The sequence below is a fragment of the Rana temporaria genome, chromosome 3, assembly GCF_905171775.1.
Source record: "Rana temporaria chromosome 3, aRanTem1.1, whole genome shotgun sequence".
NCBI classification, from domain to species: domain Eukaryota; kingdom Metazoa; phylum Chordata; class Amphibia; order Anura; family Ranidae; genus Rana; species Rana temporaria.
This window is the reverse complement of record NC_053491.1, coordinates 129,213,996-129,230,187: the sequence shown is the minus strand read 5'-3', so window position 1 is coordinate 129,230,187 and position 16,192 is coordinate 129,213,996.

Here is a 16,192-nt window from a genome sequence, read left to right as displayed (position 1 = left end):
TCATCCCTCGACTTCCGGGTATGAGTCTTGTGGCGGTGGGCGTTCCTAGTTGATTGACGTTCCTCCGACCAACGCATACTTGACGTCACGACTTTCCGACAGAAGCTGAACGTCGCTGCGCAGGCGCCGTATAGAGCCGACTCTATACGGCGCCTGCGCAATGACGTTCAGCTTCTGTCGGAAAGTCGTGACACGCAGTATGCGCCGGTCGGAGGAATGTCAATCAACTAGGTCCAGCAAGACTCATACCCGGAAGCCGAGGGATGAAACGGCGATATGTGATATGATCGAGGTATGTACGAAAAAAAAAAAAAAAAGCCAGCAGTGTAAGCAGTCTTCCGAATGTATTGTTAGAAATTTGTTTTAGGGGAAACCACCCCTTTAATTGTGTTTGTATATATTCAGATGTTACCTGCAGCGGCCGCCACTGGTGAAATCTGGTATTGCGGCATAGCTGAAGCTACAGTACTAGGACTAATGCCCTGTACACACATGATCGTTTTTTCTGACGGAATTCTGCTCAAGCTGTCTTGCATAAACACGGACACACCAAATTCCGACCGTCAAAAATGCAGTGACGTGCAACACTACGGCGAGCCTAGAAAAATGCTTCTGAGCACACGTCAAATTGTTTCTGAGCATGCATGTTTTTTTCTGTCGGAATTTCCGATATACATTTTTCTGTTCCCGAAGGGGCATACACATGGTCGGAATATCCGATGAAAAAAAATTCCGTCTGTCTTTTTCCATTGGAAATTCCGACGTGTGTACGGGGCATTAGAGTAAATATAGGATTGGTCGGCCGCGTGAGTTGATTTCTACATTATGTAACAAAAGGCTTGTAATTACTTTTTTTGTTTCTCAGGAAAAAAAAAAAGATGTGCAATGTATTTATTTAGTTTCTCACGTTTAAAGAAATAATAATGTACATTTTTGAAAATCAATATTTGTGTTCCCAAGAAACGACCTTAATAGAAATAATCTGGGAAGCACAAACAGGCCCCGTTTAAATACTAAGATATTTAAAGGAAAAAACAGGCTTAGAAACAATTTTTAGTATCATTTGAACTGTGGAAATATATTCCTTATTAAGTTGTGTATGTGAGGATCAGCTTTAGTAAAGTGCAGCACTCTAAACTCTACTTTATCTGCCATAGTCTGATGTGGAAGAGTATATTCTGATATTTGGACACAACAATATACTGTATGTTAACATATACCACTACCTCCTACAGTCCATCTGAATCCTTTTTTATAGTTAAACACCCCCCATTCTAAACCTTTTGTAACTACCTTGTAAAGGAAAGATGCTTATACTTACCTATTCTGAAGCCGCTCCAGTCCAGTCCAGTGATTAGATCCCATTGCCGGCTTCAGTGTAGAGGAAGGACAGCCGGCAATGGACACCTCATAGTAAGCCTATGGGTGACGTCATCGCCCAGGTTCTAGAGTTGTTAGCGATCTCTCCTCTTTACTGAAGCTGACTGCTTGAGAGGTCATGTGACTGGACCAGAGAATCTTCAGCATAGGTAAGTATAAGCATCTTTCCTTTAGGCTGGGCTCATACTAAATGTGCAGGGGGTCCGGTGTGTCTCTGTTCACCGTTTCAGGGGTAAATCTGGCCTGAAACGGAGGCCGAAGACGCACAGGACCCTTTCCCAGTGCAAACTATGGCTGCCCTGGAGGTGTGTGATCCGGCTCCATTGAGAGGCGGTCAGTTGACTGTCATGTGAATTGGATGTGGCGCAACCCCACATCCAATTCACACAAGTGTGAACCCAGCCTTACAGGGTAACTAGAATAGGCATACAATGGAGATGGGAGCAGGTTTAAGTATAGTTAGGATTTGACTGAACTTCTGCTTTGGTCAAACCTTTTGTTTTGGATAGAGCAGGGAATAGATAAAACCCCTACCTGATTGTTTGTTTGCTATTTATGTTCCATGAGGTAGAGTTCCTTTTTTCATGTCCTATCACCGCTCCATCGTGAGGGAAGTCTCTGACAGTTGTCACAACACGTGTCCCCATTAGAAGATTTCTCCCCCATTCCTGTTCCAGTAGCACCTCAAAACTTTAGATATTTCCATTAGTTTCTTTCACAATAAAAAATGGTGTCGGGGCGGGGGCCGGCGCGTAGTGCCACTCGCCTCGGGACAAAAAAAAAAAAAAAAAGATGGTCACCAGCACAAAAGAAGGTACATTTTTCCTAGTGGGAACCCAGACAGCAATAAGAACCTGACCGGGTTCTATTTCTATATTTATATGATCATACCTTTTGCAACTCTGACAAAACTGCTGCAATCATCTCTCCTGTGCAGTGCCTTTGTTTTCCAGGCAGAGGCGCTATTTGAAGAAGTTGGGACAGTAATGGAAACTTCTCAAATATCCACTCCAGAGGAAGTTTGTTTCAGAACTGGTTCAAAGATGGAACACAAGCAACAATTTACCGTTCCTTTATCACCAGTATGGTGGTTTTCTTTATGAACTTGTTCCAACAATAGCGTTCTACACTAAAAGTGTTGCATATAGGAACAATTTTTTTTCGTTTGTTGCTCAGATCGGAATTTGCAATGAAAATGTTGCAGGGTTTTGTAAATTTGGAGCAAGGCTTCGAACTACATCCACATAGCCAGAAATATGTCACAAGTGCCTTATTGAATCCCAAGGAATGGATGTAGACAAAATGTCGGTGTATATCCTATTGACCTATAGGCAGATTCAGAGCGAGTTACGCCAGCGTATCAGTAGATACGCCGTCGTAACTCTGAATCTGCACCGTCGTAAATGTAAGCGTATTCTGGAAACCAGATACGCTTAAATTAGGCTAAGATACGAGCGGCGTAAGTCTCCTACGCCGTCATATCTTAAAGTGTAATTTTTAGGCTGGCCGCTAGGTGGCGCTTCCGTTGAGTTCGGCGTAGATTACAGGGATATGCAATTAGCAGACCTCCAGCTGTTGCAGAACTACAATTCCCATGAGGCATAGAAGGACTCTGACAGCCACAAGCATGACACCGAGGCAAAAGCATGATGGGACTTGTAGTTTTGCAACAGCTGGAGGTCCGCTAATTGCATATCCCTGGCGTAGAATATGTAAATGACTAGATACGCCGATTCACGAACGTTTGTGCGCCCGTCGAGGTAAAGATACGCTGTTTCCGTAAGAGATACGCTGCGTAAAGATAAAGCTGCCCCTAGGAGGCGTAGTTAATGTTAAGTATGGCCGTCGTTCCCGCGTCGAAATTTGTACGTCGTTTGCGTAAGTCGTCCGTGAATGGGGCTGGGCGTAATTTACGTTCACGTCAAAACCAATACGTCCTTGCGGCGTACTTTGGAGCAATGCACACTGGGATATGTACACGGACGGCGCATGCGCCGTTTGTAAAAAACGTCAATCACATCGGGTCACGAGTAATTAGCATAAAACACGTCCCCCATCCTCATTTGAATTAGGTGCGCTTACGCCAGCCACATTTACGCTATGCCGCCGTAAGTTAGGAGGCAAGTACTTTGTGAATACAGTACTTGCCTCTCTGACTTACGGTGGCGTAGCGTAAATACGATGCGCTGCGCCGCCGTACCTGAATCTAGGTACAAGTGTTTAATGTTGCCTTGTAATAGAACTAGCCAATTCTTACAGGAAATATATAGGGGATTTGTACATTTTACTATGGACATGATTGGAAATCGTTTTTTTGTGAATATATAAATAATGTACACATTCCTGTATTAAATGTTTTTATTTTAAAACACTTGTTGCATTTATCAGTGTTTAGGCACCCTTTAGAATTGTGCACAATCCTGGGGCACACCAGTTTCAGGGCTCGTCCTGTGTTGTGTTTTTTTAATAGGCTGCTCTATGCTCATGAAACATGCAAAAAAAAAAAAAATGGGGGGGGGCATGATTTTTTAAATCACGCCCCCACCAAAATGCATTATACTGTGGTACCATGCATTTCAGTAGGTGCAAATGTACATGCAATTGGTGGATGTGTGAGGGTGCCATTTTAAGAATGAATTGTACCCCATGCATCTGCAAAAGGCAGAGCATTTTTGTGTGGTTTGGGAAAACGCATAACTTAATAGGCATCCCGCACTAAAATAGCCCTAAAATGCCTTTTGGAAGGCAGTTCACCACTTAAGACCCAGACCATTATGCAGGTAAAGGACCAGGCCACTTTTTGCGATTCGGCACTGCGTCGCTTTAACAATTGCGCGGTCGTGCGACATGGCTCCCAATCAAAATTGGCGTAATTTTTTCCCCCCCACAAAGAGCTTTCTTTTGGTGGTATTTGATCACCTCTGCGGTTTTAATTTTTTGTGCTATAAACAAAAATAGAGCGACAATTTTTTTGAAAAAAAAACAATATTTAACTTTTTGCTATAATAAATATCCCTCAAAAATATATAATTTTTATTTTTATTTTCCTCAGTTTAGGCCGATACGTATTCTTCTACATATTTTTTGTAAAAAAAAAATATCGCAATAAGCGTTTGGTTTGCGCAAAAGTTATAGCGTTTACAAAATGGGGGATAGTTTTATGGCATTTTTTATTTTTATTTTTTTAACTAGTAATGGCAGCGATCAGTGATTTTTTTTCGTGACTCTGACATTATGGCGGAAACACACTTTTGGGACCATTGTCATTTTCACAGCAAAAACTGCTATAAAAATGCACTGATTACTGTGAAAATGACACTGGCAGTGAAGGGGTTAACCAGGAGGGGCGGTGTAGGGGTTAAGTTTGCCCTAAGGGAGTGTTCCTTCTGTGGAGGGGGGGGGGCATGGCTGTGCTTGTGACGTCACTGATCGTCATTCCCTAACACAGGGAACAGACGATCAGTGACAGCCACACTAGGAAGAACGGGGAAAGGTTTGTTTACACTCAGCTGACCCGTTCTTCCCCTCTGTGACCCGAACGCGCGACACCGGCGGTGATCGGGTCCCACGGGCACGGTCACAGAGAACAGGACCAGGTCACGACCCATGGCTGGGCTCTTAAAAGGTGACGTACAGGTACGTGCCTATGCCCAGCTGTGCTATTCTGCTGAAGTATATCGGCGTGAAGGGGTCCTTAAGTGGTCTGCAAATCCCCCCCCTTCCCCTGCAGTGGGAGGGTGCAGGGTTAAATTCCACCCATGGGACATGAGCTGATGGAGGGAGGTATTCATGCCCCTTACAGTCATATCATGAAAGGGTTACTCTGTGTACAGAGAGGAGGAAAATAGCTCATCCCACACCTTTTCCTCTACACTGTTATCTGTACCCTTACGGCAAAACTAAAAGCTGCCTGACCTGCCCTTAGCAGCTGATGACATCATTGGTTGGCAGGGCGCAGGCAGGTTTCAGTTCAGTACAGATAACAATGTAGAGGAGAAAGCTGGGAAGAGGTGCAGAGTGAGCTCTCTCCTGCCTCTCTGTTCAGACATTAAAGGGGTTTTCCACCCATTTTTTAAGTTTATTAAAAGTCAGCAGCTACAAAAAGTGTAGCTGCTGGCTTTTAATAAACTGACACTTACCTGCTCCAGCGACGCGCCGGCCGGGGCTCCGCTCCTCTCCCCCCCCTCCCCGGCGTCTTCATTGTCACTGTGGGCACCCGGCCGTGACAGCTTTCGGCTTCACGGCCAGGCACCCACTGCGCATGCGCGAGCGGCCCGGCGCTGTTTGATTGGACAGGCGATTGCCTAGGACCTGACATGTCCTAGGCAATCGCCTACAGGGAGGGGCTGCCAAAAGGCGATTAAGCTTAATCGCCTTTGCAGCCCCTCGGCGGAAGGAGGAAGTGGGACAGGAAGTCCCCTTCTCCTAAAGCCCCCCACTCCCCCCCCAAAAAAATTTACATGCCAAATGTGGCATGTAAGGGGGTGAGGAGTGGGTTAAGAGGAAGTTCCATTTTTGGGTGGAACTCCTCTTTAAGAGTATCCCTTTCATGATATGAGTGTAATATGTAACTTGCTGGTTTAAAAATCCTGAGATTATATGTATGTGAAGTATGTCAACATTTTCAAAATATATACACTTAAAAGAAAAGTACCTAAATCATTTTAGTTTCCCTTTTCGATAATGTTTCAAAAGCAACGTTTGTGTTTATTTTATGTAGCAAAAAAAGTGACGCAATCGGTGTCAGCTGACAGCTTGTGCCTTTCTCAGTTAATGGGAAATGAAAGGAACTTTATTTAAACCAGTGTGTTTCACGGTCTCTTTCTTCCCAGTTCTGCGATTATATTAGCAATTTCACAATTCTTTCTATGTGCCAGTAATATCAAAATGTTTATACTGAAGCCAAAGGCGGCAACTGCCATTTCTAGAAAGAAGCCAGTAACCTTTCCTGCAGTCCCAACTACTGTACTATGAAATTCCACAGAACCTGGTACATGACCAAATGTGATCCCTGCTGAAAGTGATGATTGAAGTTCATAATGCTTGCCCCATCCCTGTAGCAAAGATCATGTGTCTAGTTCTCTAGACCCACTGTTTTATTTTATGGGAGTGAGCTTAAAATGGAACTCCAGGCACAAAAACCCCCCTAAATTCCTCAATAGTCACAAAGGATATAAATGACATTGTGTGCACCAAATGCCTTTGCAACCCCAGTTGTTGCCTTGTAAAAGGTAGTAGTGATATCATCACTGTGCTGTATATAGTCTGTGCAGGGTGCTGAACTGTGGAAGGGACCCAGCAGCCCCCACCCACTACAGGCTGTCTGCAGAAACGAGACCAGTAACCCTGCCCAAGGAGAGAGAGCAGCAGTGATTACAGGAAGCTCCAGCATAGAGACAATGGGGTTTATTTACTAAAGCTAGAGAGGGCAAAATTAGTCTCACTCCCACCCCCTCCTCACATATTGCCCCCCATCTTAAATTCCCCCCCTCTCCCTCATTCTGTTCTCTCCCCTATTTTTTTTTTGTTCCATTTTATAAAAATATGGGTAGTCGAGTGCTGACATGGTTGTCGGACGCTACTCCTACTCCCTGTATGTTCCTTAGTACTTACAGAAACCATACTAAGTACCTTGACTTGAAGTATCCCATCCCAACAGGCCTGTAGTACACTGCAGTGTATCCTCCTTGAAAGATTACTCCCAACCACTTTGTTTCCTTATGTGGCCTTCTTACTGATGATGCTTATATTTATTAAAAATGCTTATTGGGGGGCGTGGCTTGCGCGCGACCGAGATGGCCGCTTGAGTGAGAGGCTCCGACAGATACCCGGGGATTCACGGCGAAACGATCCCTTCCGACACGGCGGTGGTGAAAATAAAAGGTACGATCGTGAGTGCCGTGATGGACCCGACACAGCGGGGTAAGCGGAAGGAACAAAAACTAAATAAGAAACTGACAGGCTTCTTTGAAGTGCCGAATCAAGCGGGAGAGCGGGCACAGGATGGCGGAGGTGACGCAGTTACATTACAATCACGGCCATACACTGACCTGCCTGACGATGGCCCTAGCTTTTTAATCTCTGAGGAGAGTGGTGTCAAAATGCCTGCTTCCCCTGTGAACAGTCCTTCCTCACAAAGCCCTGCTAAATCAAGGAGGAAAGTTGATGACGGATTACATATTCAGCCATCGAATGTGACAGCTGTCAGTCAATTTATGACAGGCCCTGATACTGCGTCATCGATACTTGAATATCCCACGACTGGGCTGCCTGTAATGGACACCACAATGAAAGCTATGCTTATCTCCCTGCAATCCTCACTTATGTCACATTTATCCACCTTGGTGACTAATTTCTCTCTGGAAGTAAAGGGTCTGAGTGACAGAGTTCTTAATGTGGAACATGAAGTGAAGGATCAATCCGAAACTGTCCATGACCTGGTTGCAACATGTAAAGAACAAGCGGAGGAGAACTATTGGATTAAATCTAAGCTGGCAGACCTGGAGGACCGATCGAGACGCTGTAACGTAAAAATAAGAGGAGTCCCAGAGTCCATTATGCCAATCGATCTAAACAGATATGCTACGGATCTGATTGCTAAATTATTGCCAGATATACCTCCAATTGAATGCATGATAGACCGTATCCATCGCATTCCTAAGCCTAGGCAATTGGATGCCTCAATTCCCAGAGATGTACTAATGGCTGTTCATTTCTTCACTACCAAGGAAAAACTGCTTACTAAAGCCAGGATCTTAAAGATATTGCCAGAACCATATAAAAACATTCAATTATATGCTGACTTGTCGCAACATACATTGGCTCTGAGGAGACAAATGAGGTTTGTCACAAAGTGTCTGCAAGAGCATAAGCTGTCATATAAATGGAAACATCCGGCTACTTTGCTGATCACTAAAGATGAAATAACCACTATGGTGTCCACTCATCACGACGGCATGAGACTTCTGCATACATGGGGAATAACCCCTGCGATGTCCACAGTGGATCACATATTCAAAGGAGATACAAGGATGAATAACAACAAGCACGGTGGATACTTTCCCCCCAAAGAGAAGTGAAAACTGATACATAGAAACCGTGTTCCTTTGTTTTTCCCATTTTTTTCTCTTTTTATCATATTGCAATGTCTACATACACCCCCTGGTGTCTGTTGCGCTTTCTTTTTTTCATCTCTTCACTGACTTTGAACTTTTCCCCTCTATTAGTCGGATGGGTTATTCCCGACTGTATAAACTCTGTTGAGAAAATTTCTCTATAGAAATATACCGAGTTATTTATTTGTTTTGTTGGGTACATATTTACCCATTTATTTGTTAGTTTATTTAATTGTTTATCTTACCCATAGTGTTTGTTTTGTCAACTTGTTTTAATTATTTTGTTTTGATTCATTTTTTGACATCTACTTTTATCCACTTTGTTCATTTTATTCATTTTGTTTCTGTTTTATTTTAGTCTTCAACGAGTACTCGTCTGTCCTCAACACAGTAAGTCGCGTCTGTTTTTGTGTCAGCCTTCTGTCTCGTCTGATTTCCCCTTTTTGTTCTACCACCACAGATCTTATTGACACGTAAGTACTATATTATCTGTGTCCTGCATCTTGACACTATGTCCATTAATATCCTCTCTATTAATGCAAATGGCTTGAACCACCCGGCTAAGAGGTCATCTCTCTGGAAAACTACTCTTTCTGGAGGGTACGACGTTCTTTGTGTCCAGGAGACCCACTTTGTTATAGATAAGGCCCCGCAATGCAAACACAAGAACTTCCCTCATATTTTTAAAGCTGATTTTTTATGTAAACAGAGGGGAGTTTTAGTTGCAATTCGGGACACTGACTTTTAATTTGTTACAATCCTACATTGATCCAGGTGGTAGATATGTTATATTGGTATGCACACTTGATGATATAGTTTACACTATTGCGAATGTATATGCACCAAATGTTAGGCAGATGCAATTCCATAAAAAAGTATTGAGGAAAATAAGAGAATTGCAGAAAGGTCACCTTATGATTTGTGGTGACTTTAATTTAGTCCCTGATGTGGACATCGATTCCTCCTCAGGTACAAAAAGATTTGCTTCTCCGCTATCCAAATTTTTCTCAGAAAACGATTTATATGATGTGTGGAGATGTTATCATGCAGCAGAGAGGGATTTTACATTCCATTCTCCCCGACACAATACGTATTCCAGATTAGACCTGTTTGTCTCTGACAAGTGGTTACTCCAAAATGTAATTGAAACACGTATTCATGATATTAGCTGGTCGGATCACGCCCCTGTCAGTGTCAAGATAAAGAATGCTAACTCCTATCGGGGATCTTACATTTGGCGCATGAATAATTATCTTCTACAACAACCCGATAATATAAAATACATGAATAAGAAAATTGACGAGTTTTTTTCGGATAATGTGGGGACGGTGTCCGACCCGGCGGTATTGTGGAACGCACATAAATCCTTTGTAAGGGGTCTTTTCATACAACTTGGATCGCAGGCTAAGAAGAAGCGCAATAAAAAATTGATGATATGACTTCACGACTAAACACTCTAGATACGATGAATAGAGATGCTCCCTCGCCCACACTATGGTCTGAAATTTTCACATTAAGGCATGATTTACGATCTATGCTAATGGAATCTTATGACTTTAAACTTAGAAGATTAAAAGCGAACTCCTACGCCACTAGCAATAAAGCAGGTAAAATGATGGCCAATCGTATCAAAGGTTATAGGACTAAAACCAAAATTCCATATCTAATAGACCCTGCCACTAAGACTAAGATAATACACCCTCAGAAAATAGCGAATGAATTTAGTTCATACTACAGCAATCTTTATAATCTAAATAGAAATGATAATATACACCAACCCTCCTTCGATGATATTCAGTCGTTCCTTGCTCAAATAAGTTTGCCCAAATTATCTGCAGTTGATCTTGAATTTCTAAATGCTCCCTTTACTGATCTGGAGTTGTCGCACACCATTGATTCCCTACCTGGAGCCAAAGCGCCAGGGCCAGATGGCTTCACTGGTGAATACATTAAATTATTTTAAAAATTGCTGATCCCACATATGAAGGATGTATTTAACCACTCTGCCTCTGCTTCCTCCTTTCCGGAGGAAATGTTATCTGCACTAATCATAACTCTTCCCAAACCTGGTAAAGACCCGATATCTCCCTCGAATTTCCGTCCTATTTCCCTGCTTAATATAGATGTTAAGATATTCGCCAAAACTATATCAAATAGACTAGTCGATATACTCCCAAACTTGATTCATGTTGATCAGACTGGGTTCACCAAGGGCCGTCAAGCTTCCGATGCGACCAGGCGACTAATTAATGTTATTCATAATATGAATATCACGGGAACGCCTTCTCTGCTCCTATCCCTGGACGCAGAGAAGGCGTTTGACAGAATCAATTGGAACTATATGACTAAGACTCTTCAAAAGTTTGGTTTTGAAGGCTTTATATTACAATCCATACTAGCCCTTTATTCTAGACCCAATGCACAAGTTTTGGCTTCCAACATATTGTCTCCATCCTTTCCTATATCTAATGGCACTAGACAGGGATGTCCTTTATCTCCCTTAATATTTAATTTGATGATGGAACCTTTAGCCGAACACGTAAGATCAAATTCCGAAATATACGGGGTAACTATTGGTTCACACACTCACAAAATCAGCCTGTTTGCTGACGATGTGATATTGATGCTATCTTGCCCATTCGCCTCCCTGACTGAAGTGCAGAAATTGTTATTTTGGTTCAGTAGGGTGTCTTATTACAAAGTGAATACATCTAAGTCATCAATACTCGACATAGGCATAGACGCCGTGACTAGTACCCTTCTACAGCATCAATTTCCCTACTCCTGGGCAGATTCTGAGATCCCGTATTTAGGTATTCATCTAACCAAAAATACTAAGTCTCTCTTTATGCATAACCATGTGCCCCTCAAAAAGAAATTACAGTCGGATCTACTTAACTTAAGTAAACATGAACTATCTTGGTGGGGTAGACTTTCGGCGTTCAAAATGGTCCATCTACCTCAAGTCCTATATTTATTTCGTTGTATAACCATCCCATTACCTGTAAGCTTTTTTAAATCTCTCCAATCACTTCTATCCAACTTTGTATGGAAAGGTAAAAAATCGAGATGCGCACACCATAAATTGATAAAACATAGATTGAAAGGGGGTGTAAGTTACATTGATTTTCAAGATTACTTCCATAGCTCGGTTCTAACGCAATTGAAAGAGTGGTTTCAATCTTCCCCGTCCACGAATTGGGGATCGATTGAGTCATCTTATTGCATTCATAAACCAACCAATCTTTGGCTTTTTGGAGCGCAAATAGGGCTTAAAATTCCTTCGCATCTTCCGCCGACTATGAAAGTTTCAATCTTGACTTGGATTAAATTCTTGAAAGTTACAGGAAGCTATGTTCCTAGGATTAAAATAAACATTCCCTTTCAAGTATTAAGGTTGGTTATGGACCAGACCACTTTGGATACGTGGAGCTCACACGGCATCACACTTATCCAAGATTTATATTGCGGAGACGATGTTAAATCTTTCGATAGTATTGAATCTGAATATAAATTACCCCTAAAATGCCGCGTTCAATATAATAAGATGTTGCGCTATTTAAAAAATTTGGATTCTAACAATCTTTACGTGTACACGTATGCTTGGTCTTTTTTAACATCCCAGACTTTACAGAAAAAAGGAATCACATTATTTTATAATATTTTTCAGGATAAAAAAGAGTTTGTGAAATTCTCCTCCCACTTACAATGGGAAGAGGAACTAGATCATTCATACACATGCGATCAGTGGAGTATTGCTTGTAAATTGAATCAATCTACTTCCAAATGCGCTTCGTTATGGGAATTATCCATCAAGATTAGTCTAAGATGGTACTATACGCCCAGCGTCTTATCCAAATTTGGAAATAAGCAATCAGATAGATGCTGGAGATTGTGTGGAAAAAAAGGAGATCTGCTCCATATTTTATGGGGTTGCCCTAAACTGAAGGATTATTGGGGAAACGTATTCGGTATTATTGCATGCATGACGGATACAACAATACATCCTAATCCAGCATTGGCTTTATTGTCCCTAGGGATAGAAATCTTTCAGCCCATCCAACGCTGTTCTATTATTCATTTACTTCTTGCTGCTAGGCTTTCAATTACCAGGAGGTGGAAGGATTCATGTCCACCTTCGGTGGTTGAGGCTATAGATCTAACGAATCTCCACATGTCGTATGAACGCTTGTTGGCTATATCCCAAAATGCTTTATGCAAACCTGATATTGCATGGGCCCCTTGGAAAACATGGTTTGAACACAGGGATTGAATACCCACTTTGTTATTCAATGCCTGGGGTTCTCTTATTCCTGGAATCACACCTGTCCAGATATGTGACATTCAATTACACGAATAAATAGGAATTTCTTCTGTGAGATTTTATTTCTTCTCTTTCTACTTCTCTTCATGAATTTTAGATAAGTATTTTAAATATTACAGATTTTATGGATAGTTATAATCTACTGTACTTATTTACTGACTTACTATATATATACGTTTCAATTTATTAATTAGAAGTCGCTCTTGCATAAAGTTATATATTTGGTGCATTCCATATTTTTCTTGTGTCATACGATGCTGTTATTCATTGCTAATACTATTTGCATGATGTACTTACTATTTATGTAAAGCTTGAAATACCAATAAAAATCTATTGAAACAAAAAAAAAAATGCTTATTGGGAGCGCAGTCATTACCCGAAGGCCTCGATGAGTATCTTCCATGAATATTGAACCCTATGCCACCCTTTTGTTGGAACTTTAGTTGGAACTAAAGACCTAGACTTGGCAACAGACCCACTACCCATGCAGCGCACCCTAAGACTTAATTGGGACCTCAAGTCTGACACCCTCACCTTCCAGGTCAACCAGGAGCCAAGGCCTTTCACACGGCAAGGTGTCTTGTCTACCATAAACAGTCTGTATGACCCACTCGGGTTTTCAGCACCGGTGACCGTCCAAGGTAAGATGTTGCTCAGAGAGCTTGCGGCAAACACATGCGATTGGGATTCTCCGCTTCCTCCAAAGAAAGACATTATAGATAACATGGAGAGACTCTTTAACCACCTAAGCCCCGGACCTTTAGGCAGCTGAATGCCCAGGCCAGGTTTTGCGATTCGGCACTGCGTCGCTTTAACAGACAATTGCGTGGTCATGCGTGCAACGTGGCTCCCAAACAAAATTGGCGTCCTTTTTTCCCCACAAATAGAGCTTTCTTTTGGTGGTATTTGATCACCTCTGTGGTTTTTATTTTTTGCGCTATAAACAAAAATAGAGCGACAATTTTGAAAAAAATGCAATATTATTTTAGGCTCATTTTGTCAAGGGGAATCGGGTTTTTTTTTTTTAATTCGAAGCAGTACTTACCATTTTAGAGAGAGATCTTCTCCGCCGCTTCCGGGTGTGGGCTGCGGGACTGGGCGTTCCCATTTGATTGACAGGCTTCCGACGGTCGCATACAGCGCGTCACGATTTTCCGAAAGTAGCCGAACGTCGGGGCGCAGGCGCCATATAGAGCCGCACCGACGTTCGGCTTCTCGTGACGCAATGTATGCGACCGTCGGAAGCCTGTCAAATAGGAACGCCCAGTCCCGAAGACCATACCCGGAAGCGGCGGAGAAGATCTCTCTCTGAAACGGTAAGTACTGCTTCAATTTAAAAAAAAACACCCGATTCCCCTTGACAAAATGAGCCTCAATCTAATGTTAAAAAATTTTTTTCGGGTGAACTCCCGCTTTAAGTCAGTGGACATCAAGGGTCAAGTCCATATTGGATTTGTAATGGGTAAGGTCAAACTAGCACCATGTCCGGAGACCACCATTCCAAGATTAGAACTTAGTGCTGCTGTTCTAGTAGTGGAGCTAGCAGAACTGATTGTCTGAAATAGTTGCAGAACTTGAGGATAGAATTTCATATGGACAGCAAGGTTGTGCTAGGCTACATTCACAACGAGAGCAGGAGATTCTATGTACATAAAGTCCCGTGGATCAGGAAGTCTACACAGCGGCAATATGCATCAACTGATCATAACCAAGTAAACCATCCTACAAGGGCTGTGCCAGCATCCTGCAATACTACATGGCTCACAGGACCTCCCTTCCTGTACAAACCAGCACCTACCACTTCTGAAAAGGGCACATAGACTGTTGGAGCCTGAATCTGATGCAGAAATCCACCCTCGGGTTTCAGCACTACACACAAGTTTCTAACAAATTGTTGGGATCCAAGCGCTTTCATAGATTCTCCACTTGGAAGCCTTTACACAGAGCTAATATAACCTGCTTTATTCACATAGCCAGATCTTTTAGAGCCACACCTACAGGATCAAGACATTGCAAAGGTTGGCACTATTGTCACAAGGCATACACAGTGGATGAGCTCACAGTCTAAAAATGTCATCATTCATTGTGTCCAACAAGAGACTTATGCACTAACAATAGAATGCCTTCAAAAAAACGAGAATGTTCAAAAAGACTGTCCTCTAAAGAAACTTGTATTGCTAAGCTTGATAGTTCAAGCGGTTAAACTTGATAGTTTAACTGCTTGAGGACTGTCGCACGCAGATATACGTCTGCAGAATGGCACGGCTGGGCACAAGGGTGTACATGTACATCCCCTTTAAGAGCCCAGCTGTGGGGCGCACGTGCACTCGCAACCCGGTTCTCAGCTCCGTGACCGTCCCCGCAGGATAGGCGGACCCGATCGCCGCCGGTGTCCCGCGATCTGGTCACAGAGAGGAAGAACGGGGAGAGGTAAGTGTAAACAAACCTCTCCCCGTGCTTCCTAGTGTGGCTGTCACTGATCGTCGTTCCCTATGACATCACACGCCCCCCCGCCCCACAGTAATAATCACTCCCTTACGGCACACTTAACCCTACAGCGCCCCCTCCTGGTTAACCCCTTCACTGTCATTTTTATAGCACTGTTCGCTGTAAAAATGACAATGGTCCCAAAAGTGTCTGCCATAATGTCGCAGTCACGATAAATAAATACAAAAAAAAACGCTGATCGCCGCCATTACTAGAAAAAAAAAAATATTAAATAAAAATGCAATAAAACTATCCCCTATTTGGTAAACGCTAGAAAATTTTGCGCAAACCAAACGCTTATTGCAATTTTTTTTTTACCAAAAATATGTAGAAGAACACGCAACGGCCTAAACTGAGGGGGAAAAAAAAAGTATTTTTTTTATGTATCTTTTTTGGGGATATTATAGCAAAAAGTAAAAAATATTGCATTTTTTTCAAAATTGTCGCTCCATTTTTGTTTATAGCGCAAAAAATAAAAAAAATGCAGAGGTGATCAAATACCACCAAAATAAAGCTCTATTTGTGTGTGAAAAAAACCCTGCCAATTTTGTTTGGGAGCCACGTCGCAATTGTCAGTTAAATCGACGCAGTGCCGAATCGCAAAAAGGGGCCAGGTCCTTTAGCGGCATAATGCTCCGGGGCTTAAGTGGTTAACAGGCATATTTAATACCAAGATTCCAATAAAACACTAATCATTTTTGCTGCAGTGCTAGTCATTGATGTTCAGTTTGTAAAACACCACCTCTTACTAAGAAGCCATTTCTTTATTTTCAGTGACCCACAGCTGTACAAACACTTTACTTCTCATATAAAAACACACTAAACTATTTTCCCATTAGATCTCTTTATCCAGTGTATATATTATTCACTTCACTCAACACAAAAG